The sequence below is a fragment of the Pantherophis guttatus genome, chromosome 7 (assembly GCF_059756535.1).
Source record: "Pantherophis guttatus breed Tessera chromosome 7, ASM5975653v1, whole genome shotgun sequence".
Classification (NCBI taxonomy): domain Eukaryota; kingdom Metazoa; phylum Chordata; class Lepidosauria; order Squamata; family Colubridae; genus Pantherophis; species Pantherophis guttatus.
Window position 1 is genome coordinate 27522045 of NC_142069.1, and position 17099 is coordinate 27539143.

General features: G+C 37.6%; 1 long non-coding RNA gene across 1 annotated transcript in view; it reads right to left on the bottom strand.

The window, feature by feature from the left end:
* The window catches only part of LOC117655574 (uncharacterized), a 36381-nt gene extending 19597 nt beyond the window's left edge, over positions 1-16784 (bottom strand). Inside the window, exons 1-2 of the long non-coding RNA XR_004588718.2 lie at positions 16457-16784; positions 4425-4515 (exon numbers count right to left, since the gene is read on the bottom strand). This is a non-coding gene — a long non-coding RNA (uncharacterized LOC117655574). The remainder of the gene's footprint in view (positions 1-4424; positions 4516-16456) is intronic.
* Positions 16785-17099: the final 315 nt, after the last annotated feature.

The following is a 17099-nucleotide window of genomic DNA, read 5'->3' on the forward strand; positions in this document are numbered from 1 at the left end:
AGCTCTTGGTTCTAACAGTGAGTGACATCAAGTTGGCAATGCCCACCCAGTCACATGACCACCAAGCCACACCCATCAAGTCACACCCACAGAACCGGTAGCAAACATTTTTACATTTCACCCCTGAGTAACTGTAGTTCTTGCCTTACAACAGTTTGTTGAGTGAAAGTTCAAAGTTGCAATAGCACTGAAAAAAGGTGACGTAACTGTTGCAGCATCCCCATGGTCACATGATCAGAATTCAGATGCTGACTCATCTTTATGATGGTTGCAGTGTTCCTGGATCATGTGTAGTGCTAGGAGGCACTGAAGCTCTGGAACAGCTTGTCTACAGAGATCATATTACATCCCTTCCCGCTGGCTTTCAGAACACTATTGAAAATGAAACTATTCCAAAGGTCATTATCTTCATTTAAACATTGTTACCTCTTTGTTTTTTGCTCGTTTGCTGTCTTGGAGGAGCTTACTATGCTACCATTTGTTTTAATCATAATATGGATGTTGTTTTATTGTATTCTCTGTAAACTGCTGAGAGTCGTTAAATTGCAATGGGATAGAAGTTTAATAAATACTGTAAAAAAGAATAAAAGCTGCCTGATGGTTTATGCTCTCGTTCCCTTTTGAGGGAGTGTTTTTGATAACACAGAACCCACAGCAGCTCTAGCCTCTGAAAAACAGTGAAAAAAACTGATTTTTCACTCCTTGCTCTTAGTATTTCAAGCTAGCAGAAGTGAAGGTGATCCTGGGTCACCTTCAAGCTGCTTCTAAGGCTTGGAAGTACAAAGAATAACAATGCCCTTTGTTGTATATGTAAGGTGGCTAAACTGGGGGCCTGCTTCTTATCACCCACCCCACCCCCTACATACTCATACACAGTATATAAGGGTAAGAAAGTATTTTGGAGCAGCCTTTGTGCTTACTCTTTTCTAAAAGATAAGCATTGGAACAAATTATTTTCTTTCCAAATCGCAGGTAAGTTTTAGTATGAATTGATTTTATTTGTTACATTTATAAACTGTCTTTCTCCAGAAGCTTAAGCCAGCATATGTAGAACTCCTTCTATTTATCATCATGCTACCCTGTGTTATTCTACTGCTGCTAAAGCCTTTTCATGTTATTCTTACTACTGCAGCAAAGTAGTAATGTGATTCCCCTCAATGAGATATTTTTCATCAGTTCAGAGCCTCATCTGGTAGTTGCTGAAGTGCAAAGGCCTCTTTGGGCTACTGGAACTGCTAGAAGAGGCCTTAAAGCAAAAACAGTGCAGACATATTGTTTCCTGTTAGAAAGTAAAAATTGTATCCTAGAGTGGTTTCAACGGGGTGCTTTGCACCAGCCTTCAAGCAAAACACCTTTGAAGATCTACCATATATACCCATATTATATTTATGTAGTTAAACTCTGGCAGATTTCTCTTTCCTTTATAAAATCCTAAACTCACAAATATATATAAACCTACCACACAGGGAAAAACATTTCAGAAATAGGTTGATTTCCAGTGAATGGAAATCAACGGAAGGCACCAACTGTGGATTTCTTCAACAAGATATGGATTCATCCCCCAAGTCAAATAAAGCAGTTGCCAAATCAGTCTGAGGCTAATTAGATGATTATCTGAACCCAAGGTGGTAGTTACGCATACTCCTAATTTAAATCCAACACTCCTCCTTTATTATCACATTTGAAAGAAGGAAGCATGGATATTTTCCCCTTTGGGTTAGTGAAACTTTTTTTTAGCAATTTATCTTTGCCACATCCCTTGAAGGACAATGCATCACTTACTCTCTCTTTACCTTTTCACCCCTATAGCCCTGGTTATAATGTGAAGTTTATGATGTAATTATATCAGACCCAAGTGAAATAGCCCTCCCTCCCTTATCACTAAGCTGATTACACTTAGCATGGCATAAACTCCTTCTCCCACTCTCTGCCAGGAGTCCAATTTTAAGCTCTAATTGTTTTATAGGCCCTTTGCACTCTGAGGAAAGGGATGGGGGCAGAGAAAATAAGGGGAGGGGGAGTTTCCATTTACATATCTTGCACCAGAAGACACATTCATCACCTGTCTTTCTAAGCAAGCCACCCTCAGCTTCCCCCCCGCCACCCCATTTGAACAACTACTTAAATACAAAGCGGAGGCTATGAATCATTAACTCTGAGGACTATCAACAGTAGGGGAACAAAATTATCTATGACTGTTGTGCCTTGTGGGGGGGCAGGACAAAAGCTTTCTTTGACAAGAGTCTACCACTCGGTTTGTGTGTTTACAATATATACTACCAAATTAGACCAGCCTTCCTCAAGTCGGTGCCCTCCAGAACTGTTTGCCCATTCTCTACAACAGAAATGGAAATGCAATAGATGCCCAGATGCCTTTCTGAACAGACCCACTCTCTCCCTTGTTGTCTTTCTGTGGTTCAGAGCCACACAATATGAGGCAGAAGACTTTTGGGGTGGTAGTTTGTTTTTGTTTTCTTTTGTTATAACAAACCTTTTCGATTTAGGAGACCTATCTGCACGCCTGTTTGATTTATGAGTGTATATAGCACATTTCTGATCATGTCTTTCTTATTTATGGACAGGACATTTAGGAAAAACATTGGGGTATATACTCTTAAAATGTAATTTGAGAATCATTATGATATGGATTTGGTGGTGCAAATCTTTCAGTTACCAATGCTGATTTGCAATTAGAAAATGTTATTTTTCACAAACTGAATCATGCCTGCATAGCTAATATTTGAGAAAGACAGGAATTATTCATACACCAAATCTCATCTAGTTTAGTACTCAATGGAAGAAATGGAAAATCATCTAGATCCAGATATTATAGGCAGCACTGAATGGTTTAAAGATGCATATATACAAATATACACATAAAGGTGGGTGACAAAGTTGCCAACTGGTTGGGACATGGTGAAGCAGGGGGTTTGGAGGGAGGCATATAAATTCCATTCCAGTAACTAATAAGAACTCCATCTTTCCACTGATAACCTACAGGCAGTCCTCACAACAACCACAGTCGTAACTGGTAATTCCATCACTAAGCAATGTGGTTATTAAGTGAAACATTACATGATCACATCCAATTCACAATGTCAGTACTGCTACAATCATTAAGCAAATTACCTACAGCATGATGTCACATGATCACAACTTGTAAATTCCTGCTGCCTTCCCCATTAATTGTTTGTCAGAAGCCTGCTCTGAAGGTTGCAAAATGTGATCATGCAATAACAGACTACTACAACCATTTTAAAGATGCACCCAAGCATGATCATATGGCCATATATTTGAGAACTGATCACAAATCTAGTTTTTCAACAGTCTTAAATTTAAATGATTGTTGAACAAGGCAGCTGTTAACCAAGGACTACCTGTATCAAACTTTTTCAGCTAGAGATTGCATTTCATTAAATGCATTAAATTAAATGCATTCCTAGTCATTAGAAGCTTCATGGCATTGACTAAGGGTATAATGCAAGAAGGGAAGAGTTAAACAATGCTAGTGATTTGGAGGGTTGCAATATGCACTAATCCCAGTTTGTTTTTCCATTTAAACTCAATGTTTGGAACCATCATTCTAGTGAGCCACTGAAAAGGGGATTTGGGGCTGCAAGCTACTCAGTTCAGGTAGACATTGTCCAAAGTTTCATACATGATTGTCCCACAGTCCAACCTTGAGATTCCAAAGTAGACCTACAACCTAGCTCCACCATCTGTCAGAGAAAAGTGGTTTAAAGAAGTTGTGCTAGCCATGTCAGAATCAGTTTCTTTTTCACCAGCAGCATCCTCGGCCTCTAGGTCCACCTGTCATTCCTGCCCATCACTATTTTAAGGAACTGGCCCTAATTTAAGTTTCAATCACATGAAGATAAGTTTGGACACTATTGTAAAAGAAGAGTCACCACCAATGTTTCCCTGAGGAATAAAACCATTTCTCTTAATGGAGGCTGTGTAAATTGTTGACTTGATTTAGATCAATCCAATTTGAAAAACTGAATTGATTCATTTTTGTGAAGTGATTTGGGATAAAGAGTTTCTGTGCATGTGTCTGATTCAATGCAATCTGAGTCATCAGTCTGGTTTGAAAAGTTGATCCAATTGTCTTTGACTGAATATCCAGGCTGAAGCTTTATTCGAATTTAATACCCATGAACTGAATGCTACTTCATATGATAATCTTATTTTTCAGAGTCATAATAACTGTAATTAATAGTTCCTTAAAACAGTGACACCTTTTTTTTCAGTCTTATGTTGAAGGGATTCAAACCCAGGGATGTCCTAAGTAACTCGAATGCTTTGCACCACAAGATAGGTGACAAATACATTTGATGATAGATAGATAGAATGATAGGTACATAGGTAGGTTCAGTAGACAGACAGACAGATCCAAAACAGTTTTGAAATCTGCATATCCCTACCCTTCAAATAAGTCCAGCTTGGGTACTTTTATGGATTCTTGCTTGTCACATAGGGTATTGGCAGCTTTCTTCTCCTTCTCACTGATTAGTCCTATGGTGTGAATGAGTAGACAAAACATGATCTTAAACAAAGGGAAACAATATACAGATAGTTCTCGATTTATAACAGTTCATTTAGTGATTGGTTGAAGTTACAATAGCATTGAAAAAAAATGACTTATGACCGTTTTTCATACTTATGACCATTGTAGCATCCCCATTGTCATGTGATCAATACAAGACTACCTGAAATAGGGACAGATTAATTCTTGGAATTATAGCCTTTATGACCTAATGAAGGTTGTCTATAAAAATGTATTCACACCTTCATAGTGACTGATAACAATCTAAGTCACGGGTGTCAAACTCAATCGCATCACATGATGTATTGTGACTTTTTTTGCCTTTGTGGAGCTAGAGTGGGCATGGCCTGTGCGTGATGCAACCACCAGTTTGACAGGCCTGATCTAAGTGATGAAAAATAAGATTCGGTAAAAGGTGCAATAAAAAAGAACTTGGAGAAGATAATTACCCATTCCATGGAATGGACTCCAATAACTTCATGTTGTTAACATATGTTTTGGCTTCAATACCCATAAATGGATGTTCAGAGAATTGTAATTTCCAGCAGGCAAAAGGTTGGGAGAAGACTGGGAGAGTTTGCAACAGAAAACTTCTAACATTCTTTTTATACCTTTTACACCCCTGTATACTTTTCTGTTCAGATCATGTTAGTCATTAAGCATACTAGGGCTAAAAAAAATGTTACTTCCAATGATTATTGGACAGGACAAGCAAATATAATTGTAGGTGGACATCTTGATGATTTTAAGGATGAATCAGAAGGTTAATTGGGGAAAGAAAAGGTTGGGATTCAAGAAAGAAAGGCAGAATACATTTTTGAAATTTATTTATGTCAGATGTAAATGCCTTATTCTCCAATGTGTAAATAATGTATATATGGAACATCAGAGGTTAACTTATTCTTTGGACTTTAATGTATTCATAACTTACCACTCCCATTCCTAGCTCCACCCCTTGTATATATAAGGAGCCACCCTCACCATTCTCGTCGCTTCTACCTTGAATATTCAGTGAATATAGAATGCCTATCATAATTAAAAAGAAATATATTTAAAGCTTTAACTTCTATTATCTTTATTGAGTCTGATCCTGAAAATATTGCAACAAGCTGGTAGCAGAGGATGGTTAATTGACTCAATAAGTAATTAAAAATGTCCAAGAAAAATAGGCCCAACACCAGGGCCTACAGCAAAGAAATAGAAACTGATCAAGAGATGATCAACGAATCCACCAATGCGATTTCGAGAGAATCCGAAGAATACACCACTGAAGAAGAAGAACTAATGAGTGAAAATAATGACCAGAAAGAAATCGAAATAGAAAATAACGAACTCAGGTCAGAGATATTAAAGATACTAAAAAGCCAAAAGGATGATGAAAGTCTCATCGCGGACCTCCAGGAGATGCTGAAGAACAGCGGAGCAGCGAGAGAAAAAAACGTCATTAAAGAAAAACCCAAAGATCAAAAAATCGTAAGTGAGATGACTACTGAGAAAATAGTTGTTAAAAAGAAAAGATGTGATCCCGCGCGAAATTTTGAATGGCAGCCATCTTGGTTTCAACGAACTTTAAAAGAGAATGGAGCAGAACCAATCAAAACGCTCAGTTCAAAATTTCTGGCGCGAAAAACACTATCAGACGAAGAAAGTGAGAAAGAAGTCTCAAACTCTTCAGATGATCCAAAATCAGAAAGTGAAGACGATTTAACAAAATCTCAAGTAAAATCAGCAATGAAAACGCTTTTTGCTGCTTTTGGGCCAAGACTGAAAATTACCAAGACATCTACGAAGAAGCAAGAAATCAAACCGGCGACTCAAGACCTGCACGCTCCCATCCTGACTTCGAAAGCGACGACGCCCGAGCCCAGAGAGCCATGCCGATTTCGCCCTACACCACAGACAAAATCGAATACCAACGCACACAAAAAGAAGAAAAGAACCGTCACCACCACCAGAACCCCAAAAACCGAGCCAGAGACCGACTCATCTGAGGAGGAGCGGATCGAGAGAGCTGAAAGGGAGAGAACCTTCCACGACGCCACCAAAGAAGAAATGAACAACGCGCATGTGCGAAACTACGTAGACGACCCAGAAGGACTTGAACTGGCCAGAGAACCGCGCAGACTCATTGCAAGCATCCCAATGCCGTTCTGTAATTTCCTGCACTTGAGAGATCACGGACTGCCCCAGGTTGTAAGTAATGGACAGAATAATGTAGGTAACTTACCCAGTGACTTCCCAAAACTTAGAATTGATGGCATTAATTTACAAGAGTGGTATCAACAGCTTCAGGTTATTTTCATGAAAGAAAATTTACTATTCTTTATAACTAGCCCTCCAAGAAGACCTTGGACTTTAAAAATAGATTGTTTACATCATAGAGCATTTTTCATAATAATATCTAGCGTGTCTCCTGCAATGTATCATAGCATCAAACCAAACCTAACTGTATCAGAAATAATTCAATGCATGTTTAATCTATTTCACAGCGATAGCGTAGCTACAACCACAAGAATGTCTAAGGATTTCTTTTCCTCTAGAGTAAAACCAGGGGTTTCTATAAGTGAGCATTTGATAAATCTAAACAAAATAAGAGCTGAGCTACAATTGAGGGGGGAAGTGATTTCAGATCAAACAATGAAAAGTGTTATTATCAATTCACTTGATCCATCATGGGATAGCTTTATGTCACACTTAGATACCATTAATTTGGGATATTTATCCATAGAAAGTCTATCTAACAAATTGATAGCAGAAGACAATTCAAGAAAAAATCGATCCAGTAACCAAACAGACCACAAACCCTTTAGAAAAGTAGTCTTTCAAGATAAACATAATGAGGCCTTTAGATGCTACAATTGTGGATCCAGGGAACATAGTAGAAGAGACTGCCCCAAAGTCTCAAGAGAGAGACATAGACCAGAATATAGGAGCAAATATAATTACAGACAATCTTCCACAGATAGACACAAATATAGAAGCCCACCAAATTACAAAGAAGGTAGAGGGGGTAGAGAAAATTCAAAAGAGAGGAAATCTGGGTCACTGAATGGGCTAAATAAACAAGACAGCAACAGAACACAGCAGGATGAGAATAACAATTGGCTTATTGATTCTGGTGCAACAAATCACACCACCAACAACAAAAGTATATTATCTTCATTTATAGAAGATAAGTTTGTGATAAAGGTAGCTAATCAAGAAAAGGTTCAAGTACTAGGCAAAGGAAATGTGACCTTGCCTGGTCTAGGGAAAATAGAGGGGGTATTATTAATCCCAGAAATACCTCACAACATACTAAGTGCCATAAAATTAAGCAGAGAATCTGATATCAATATAGTTTTCTCAAAGGGGAAAGCAACTATAGAAAAGAACAAAACAAATGTAGGTACTGTAATGATAAAAGGAGGTCTACCCTATCTGATAACTAAAGAAAGATGTTTACATAACATTGATTCAAATATGGAAGATTGTATTGAAGCAGATGATGAAAATGTCAGTAACAGTGACAATGATGAGTGTAGAATAGCTCATGATCACAAAAACACATACAAGGAAAAGAAACCAAAAATAGGTAAACCAATTCATGATGAGTGTGCCCACATCTTACACAGGAAGTTAGGACATGCAAGCTTTCCTGTAGTACAAAAAATGACTGAACACGCAGAAGGTGTCAAAATAAAAAATTGTGAAAATTATTTGGAATGCTCAGTATGTAAGTCCACCAAACTAAAAACCAGTCCCAGACCAAAAAAATCTAACAGATCAACTAACAATATTTTTGATTTGGTACATATGGACTTAGTTGGTCCATTAAGTCCCTCAATTACCTATAGAAAACGTTACTTCCTAACAATAGTGGATGACTACAGCCGATATGGTTTTGTTTACACATTAAAGCACAAAGATGAAACATTTCAGAAATTCAAGGAATTCTACAAACGTATAGAAACACAACATAATATCAGAATAAAGCAAATTATGACAGATAGGGGATGTGAGTTCATGTCTAAAGAATTCTCCCAATGGTTAAAGGATAGAGGAATGTTACATTTCACGTCCAATCCTTTTTCTGCATTTCAAAATGGAGTTGCAGAGAGGAAAAATTCCACACTACAAACCATGATTAGGTGCACATTAGAGGATGCTGGTTTAGGCAAACAATTTTGGTCAGAGGCATTACATTATTCGAATTACACTCAAAATAGAACCTGGTCCAGTATTGTGAATAAGACACCATATGAGGTGATGTACAATAGAAAACCCAAATTATCACACATGCACATATTTGGAGTCACTGCAGACGTACACATACCTAACCAATTGAGGAGAAAGGGAGAAAACGTATCCAGGAGATTAAGATTCATGGGATACGAAACTGGAACCAAAGGGTACAGATTTATTGATAGTAATAACAAATTTATAGTATCCAGAACAGCTGTGTTCCATGAACAGGCCAATTGGTCAAAATTGCACCTTAATGAAATATTTCCTAATAAATGTAAAGATACGATATCTTGCGAGGAAGGAACAACAGAAAATCAAAATATTAACAAAAGTAAGAACAAAACCAAAACTTGGACTAATAGTCAACATAAAATAAAGACAGACACATTAACAAAAAAGGAAGCTAGATATTTGCATGATAACCATAGCAAGCCTGAAAGAACTATTAGAAACAATAGAAACCAAATACCAAATAAATACAAAGATTACATAATGCATATGAATGGAGAACAAATAACACCTAATACATATGAAGAAGTATTGAAACTTCCACATGAAGAAAGAGAAAAATGGGAACTAGCTATGGAAAAAGAGATGGAAAGTTTACAAGGATTAAATGTATTCACACCTGCGATCGCACCTAAGGATAAAACAATTATAGGTACCAGGTGGATTTATAAAATTAAGAACTTAGAAGGAGGCAATACCTTATACAAGGCTAGACTAGTTGCACAAGGCTATGCACAAAAATATCCAGAAGACTATACTGATACATATTCACCCACAGTGAGAACAGAGAGTGTCAAAACAGCCCTTGTAGTAGCATCTGCACTCAATCTGGACGTATTCCAATATGACATACAGACCGCATACTTACATGCAAAATTAGATAAGGAAATATATGTAAGAGCACCACACAGTCAATACACTAATAAGAACGAAATTTGGTTATTAAATAAGAGTCTGTACGGATTAAAGCAATCCGGCAAAAGATGGTACGATTGCTTGGTAAAAGTACTTAAGACCATGGATTTCAACGCCACCACTGCTGATAACTGTTTCTTTGTAAAAAAGAGTAATGATCATATTGAATTTGTATTAATTTACGTGGACGATATTTTATACATTGGAAAGCATAAAGAGAGCAGGGAAATCTTTGTAAATAAGTTAAATGAACACTTCTCACTGAAATCTCTGGGTAAAGTGAATAAATACCTTGGTGTGCAAATTAACAAAACTAAAAGGGGATTCAAACTTACACAGAAAGATAAAATCATCGAACTCCTAAACAAATGTAACTTAAATAATGCTAAAACCTGTGACACCCCTATGCAAACTGATTTTCTTAGAAACACTGATGAATCTTCCCCTGAGTTTAAAGACAACACATTTTACAGATCAGTTATAGGTTCACTCCTTTATATATCTAATTGGACTAGGCCAGATATTGCATTACCTCTCAATCTATTGTCAAGATATGTTAGTAAACCAACCTTGTATCATTGGGAAGCTGTCAAAAGAATTCTAAGATATCTGAAGGGTACATTAGATTTTTGTTTAATGTTGGAACCCAATAATGACAGAGAACCAAAAATTACTTGTTATGCTGATGCAGATTGGGCTGGTGATACATCATGCAGAAAGAGTACTTCTGGTTATGTTTTTCTATTGAATGATTGTCCAGTTTACTGGTATACTGGTAAACAAGAACTAGTAGCCACTTCTACTACAGAAGCGGAATATGTTTGTTTGTCCAAAGCTGCAAATAACCTTGTATGGTTCAATGATCTGATCACTGATGTTTGGAAGAAACCCACCTTACCATTTATTATGCATGAAGACAATAAAGCGGCCATTGAAATATCCAGATCCGATGCAATTGGACAAAGGTCCAGGCATATTGATATAAAGTTTAAGCATGTGAGACAACTGTCTCAAGACGGATTCATTAAAGCAATACATTGCGATACTTCTGAACAATTAGCTGACATATTAACAAAACCCTTACCTTCTAAACAACACAAATATTTAACTTCTAAATTATATGTATTATATTGTCCTGAATCAGAATGTAATTGGTGTTGTGTAACGAACCGGCATTTAGAGGGGGATTTGTCAGATGTAAATGCCTTATTCTCCAATGTGTAAATAATGTATATATGGAACATCAGAGGTTAACTTATTCTTTGGACTTTAATGTATTCATAACTTACCACTCCCATTCCTAGCTCCACCCCTTGTATATATAAGGAGCCACCCTCACCATTCTCGTCGCTTCTACCTTGAATATTCAGTGAATATAGAATGCCTATCATAATTAAAAAGAAATATATTTAAAGCTTTAACTTCTATTATCTTTATTGAGTCTGATCCTGAAAATATTGCAACAATTTATTTATTCAATTTGTATGCCGCCCCTCTCAGAAGACTCAGGGCGGCTTACAATGCATTTAAAATCATTATAAAAAACATTAAAAATTAAAAACATTAAAACTCATTCACACCATTCATGGCCGGATCTCGCCAGATCTCAAGAGCAAGATCAACGGCCCCAGGCCTGCCGGAAAAGCCAGATCTTCACTGCTTTTCAGAAGGCCAATAAGGTGGGATGGTCCGGACCTCAGGAGGTAACTGGTTTCAGAGAGCCGGGGCAGCCACAGAGAAGGTCCTCCCCCGCGGGCCTGCCAGCCGGCATTGTTTAGCTGATGGGACCCAGAGGAGACCAACTCTGTGGGATCTTACTGGTCGTTGGGAGTTATGCGGTAGACATTTTTTTTGTTGTTGTTGTTGCTTCTGCTCATATTGCAATTTGGCACCACAACTTAATTTTGCAAACAGTCTCCATGATATAAGGCCTTTAAACATATTGTCACTTGGCTACATTTATTATATGGAATTAGTTTCCAGTTGCTTGGAAGGATAGATTCTAGAAGCATCAAATAATTCATCCTGATCTCTATTTTTATGTCCTGCTTGATTTTAATAGCCTGGAATGTTGCAGGTGAAGATCAAGGAGAGCATTAGCAGGCTTGAGAAGAAGGAGGAAGATGAGTTGAGGTGCAGCTGAATTTAACAGAGTGAAATGAGATGGAGTGAGCTTGCATAATGCATCTTGCCATTACTGGCTCCAGCTACTACCATTCATCTCTCTTCCTTCACAATGTAATATGCAAGCTTTGCGCTTACGAGTAATGAAACGTAGGCAATTATCTTTCCCTATGGCACCGTTAGTCAGAGTCTATTCTGCTTCTGAAATGTTTACCTCCAACCAAACTGTGCATTAAGTACAGCCTGTTCCATCTTTCCTTTTTACACTACATCACTAAATGAGATTACGTGGCAATAGGTTCCTTTGATACCAAGAATTTACTGCCACATAATCTTCTTAGGGTCAAGTAAGATTTGTTGAAACATTTGGTTTTCAAATAGAAAAGATGTCTGAAGAGACTGTTGCTGTGCTTCTGTCTTGCAATTGGGCCTATAGTCCTTTGAACCAGATCAATAATTCCATTGTGTCATTTTAAAATTTTTATTTATTTTGCTGGATTTGTTGACTATTGCAAGTAGCCTATAACTATATAATGTATATATCTTAAATTTGCCTTGCTTTTGCAATGACATATGTGTACTTTGTGTAAATCACAGCAAATTATTTCAGAAATAAACTGAGTATGACTGACTACTTCCAAGCCAATTTTTATTCAGTCACTTTCCAGAATTGATTGATGTAAGCTAATGGGATAATATTACTTCGCTGAATTTCATAGAGAATATTAAAGAAGCTACAACCTTGAAAATACCTAGTAGTGATGAAAAAATACAAGCCAAGCTGAAGCACTTGGGTTGAAGCCTAGCAATAGATACCAATTTGAATGGCTTTAAAAGAGCTTATACAGACTGAGGGGGAATAAAACTGTTGGTGGCTACTAGTCCTGAAGAATATTCAACAGTAATGTTTTTGGGAACAGAAGTGGAACAGCTCTATTGGCACCCAAGCCAATTTATCTTATTTTAGGCATCTGGTTGGCACTGTAGAATCAGTATGCTAATTAGTTGGATTGGGGTTGGCAATATGGTACCCCAAAGTGCTGGAACATCTGGACATTATTTTTGATGCCTATCACATTCATTCCCTCACCGACATTTTAAAAAGATAGTTTAATCAAAAGTGAAATAGGTAAATGTCCTTTGGCAATGTAAAGAATTGTTTCTGGTATCATAATTTATTAACACACATGCTATTTCTGAGATGATAGAAATCAATCTGGGTTAATAGTTAATCTGATAAATTGACATTTTGTAACAGAACATTTCAACCACGGCAGCCATTTTGTGAAGAGAATTGTCACATTCCCTCATAATTCTAAAAGACTGTCTATCCCTGAGTAAACGAATGGATCAATCTAACATCACTTTTCTTATTTTCTTCTGTGACGGAGTTGGTTTTATAACAGTATCTTATAACAGTAACAGAGTTGGAAGGCACCTTGGAGGTCATCTAGTCCAACCCCCTGCTCACGCAGGAGACCCATACTAGGGATTTAAACCACCGAACTGCCGACCTTTCTGATCAACAAGGTCAGTGTCTTAGCCACTGAGCCACCTAGTCAGGTCCACCATTCTTTTTTACTTCCTTTTCTTAATATGCAGATGCAGTTGGCTAAAATGATTACATCCTTTCTCTTTCCTACAGAAGAACATGGGTTCTCTACCATCCTGAATCTTCTGCAGACTTGAGCCAAATACATTCAAACAAAACTTTATTCATCCAGTTTGCCAGAAGACCTTGGGGATCAGGAGTTGCTGAAAGTTTGTTTATATTTTCATTACTAGAAGTACAGCTGGCAGAGGAGATTGCAGTTTAGGTTGCCTCAGAGGAAAGAACATCACATTTTCGGCTGAAGAATAAATAGCTTTAAAATTGTCTGAAAAGAAAATTTGAATGAAACCCCACTGACCCACTCCCCCACCTGTTCTCCAAGCTTCTTAAAACCCAATAATTAGCAGGCATGAGCAGTAGGGAATATTTCAGGAGATCTATCCATATGCAAAGCTCTTTGGATTAGAAACCCTCATGTCCAATGATGCCAAAATGTCTGTACAATCTCTGGCAGTCAGAAAACAGGTTTAACAAAACTGGTTTGATGTCTCTAACCACAGTAGCAAAGTCTTGCTTTTAAAAAAGACTAGAGCAAATTGATTTTCTGGTTCAGAAATCCTGAGCATAAGGGTCAGGGTGTTATGAGCTACTTTGTCTCACAGTGTAAAGGGTACCTTGAAAGATATGTCACTATGCACATCGTTATGTCTGACAAACATAGGGATGTACTGTAAATGGCTGCCTGAACCATCCAGGAATGCTGCAGGAATTGAAGGAGCATAGAAAACATTTTCAAACTCACAATTCTTTCCCTCCCATGATTCCTTGAATCCCCTATATACTTTTTCTTCTTTCCCATCCTTTCTGCATTTCATCACTCTCCCTTTGCTTGTTCTGCTATCTACGTCCATGTTTGCTACTACCGTGTTTCCCTGAAAATAAGATCCTGTCTTATATTTTTTTAAACTCCGAAATAAGTGCTTGCCCTTATTTTTGGGGAGGTCTTATTATTTCGGGGTACGTGGAGCAAGTTGGGGCTCCTCTTGCCATCTTACTTGATTTCCAGCTCTGCATTTAAATATTTTCGGGGAGGGCTTATTTTTGGGGGGAGCCTTATTTTAGCCCATGCGCTCAAAAGCCCAATTGGGCTTATTATCAGGGAATGCCTTATTTTCGGGAAAACAGGGTAGATAGAAGCCACTCTTTTAGAAAAAGTTGGACAAGCTGGATTTTCATCTCATAAATTAATTCCTTAGAGAGCCTCTGGATGCACAAGGGACTGATCAGAAGCCCTCTGGAGCAATTTAAATTTCATCCACAGGATACTTGGCCCTTTCTAAACAAGTTTCAAAAGATGATTAAACCCAGGAAGATAGGGATAAAAAACATAACAGAGAACAAGTACTTCAAAATAATGCTATGCTGAATTCTATGCCTTGCAGTTTCTCAAATGTTTTCTCTCCCTAAGAAAGAGTCTTCTGCTCATTTGTTTTATTCTCAGGGTATCTGAGAATTTTTGAGTTTGTTTTATTATCAAAGGTTTGGGGAGGAAATGCTCTGATGTTATGGTTGTCTATGATACATCTTCATAAGTGTCTGGGGTAAGTTAAGAACATTTCAAAGTACCAACATGCATGGTGATATCATAATGTAAAACCCACCCTTACTTATTTATATCTCAACCTTTGACACACACAAATAATGTGAGTTTTGTGTTAGGATACTGTGGCACACAGTTCATCACTTGCCCGCCCTCCCTCCCACAGATTCCTGTGTACGTCTTTCCATCATTTTGAAGCTGCCTCATAAGGTCTTCCTAAGGAATGCAGAATTCTGGAAATATTGTATGATGAAAGATCTTGCTCTCTTTGTGGCTAAGTAAGTGCAATAACTTATGCTCCAGTTATGATCATAGTGTTGAAATTACTTATAAATAATTTAATGTTTTCAAGTTTCAACTTCAAATTTTGTTTGTCAAATTAAATAAGATCTGGAAGGGGGTAAAAGGCAGGAGAACTTTCTCTCCCACTGCACCAGAAATTTTAAAAACCTCTGGGCTATTATTTTGGAGTCCTACTAGAAAATGGAGCCCTGACCTCTCTCTTGTCGTCTGGCTGTAATGTGACAGAAAGAACTGTTCAAGTTAGCATCACAACCACTGACTGTGGTTTGCAAAAGTTGTAGTCAGCTGCTTTTTTCAGTTCTGCTGCCTGAAATAATTGAATTAGACATTTCAGAACCTGTATTGAGGATCTTACACATCCACTGAGATTAAGGCAAACACTGCAAGGAGGGTGGGAATTGCTTTGTAACTGGGATGATTGCAGTCCATATCTGGCCAACTTTGTGACCTGCATCCAGTCAGGATTTTTATTCTACCTATCCCACAAACCAATGTGTTTTCTGGACTTAAAGCACAGACTGCAGTGCCTCAGGGCATAATGTATCTTTTTACTAAAGTCAGGCTCTCTTAAATAGATTTGTATCAAAGCTACACCTGGGAAGCCCTTAAAACAACAGACATTGCATTAATTGCTTTCACAGATGGCAGGAAAGTAATCGGCATTGTAAATACTAGTGAAGATAGAGCTGTAACATTCAAAGGGCGCCTATGAGAAATAATGAAATGAGATTCATCTTTGAAGCTGTTTGAAACCTAATCAATGTGAAAAAGGACCTCAGAATGCAATGATTGCCAAAAGTGACTTTCTGATGAGGGATCCTGAAGAGCAAATTAAATATGACTATGTAAAGCAATACAAAAAGAGAGCAATATGGGCCAGTGGAGTGGCATCCAAGTTATATTTTTACAAAGACAACAAATCATTACTGATAATTGTCACAAAAATTTCCTTCCGCAGACTGTCAGTAGGTGCTGAAAGCTTCCATATAATTTCATAGAGATAAAAGCTTGGTCCTGGCCATACTGAAAGTTCTTTAGTCTAATCAACCCAACAATATTTTACAAACTGTGATTTAAAGAGGAACTAGCTAACCTCGGCATTTTCCAGCTGCCCAGTTTTCCCAACAGTGAGGATCCAAATTACAGACACTGAAATAGAAAAATCACTAAAATAACTTACCTGGAATTCTTTCTGCCCTCTTTGAAAGAAGTTCCACTTTGGGTCACTTGATTAGGAATGAGGAAAGAAAAGTGTATAATATAAAACAATTAGCATTTGTAGCCACTACCCAACTGCCTCTTCTCTAGGAATGAATTGGGATTATTTTTTCTGGCTTTTTTTCTGTCACAGCTCCCAGAATGGATCTGGCACATTTTCAAATTATTTCTTTGTTGGCATCTCTTTCCATACAGAACAGGTTGTGTTATGTTTTGATCACTCTTAATCCTGCTGACTGACAGACTGTCCCAAACCTCTCTACATAATTTCTTTACAACATTCTGTCCATCTGGAAAAAAAAATACAAAACATATGAACTAGTATGGCAGAACAGCATTAGAACTTAAATCTGTCTCCTGATCTGTAACAGAGCTTTGTAGGAATTCAGGAGCAATGGATTGGAGGCAGAAATATTTACAGATGATCAGCCAGGGTTCTAAAGTGCAGCAGAACCAATCAGCCAGTGGCCCAGAGAGTGGAATTGGCCCTCAAAACAATTATGATTAATTTTTGATTGATTGATCATTGGGGGATTAATGTTTCCCCATGGTTTATTTTTTTCCTTTATTTTTTATTATATTTATTTGCCTCCCATCTCACCACA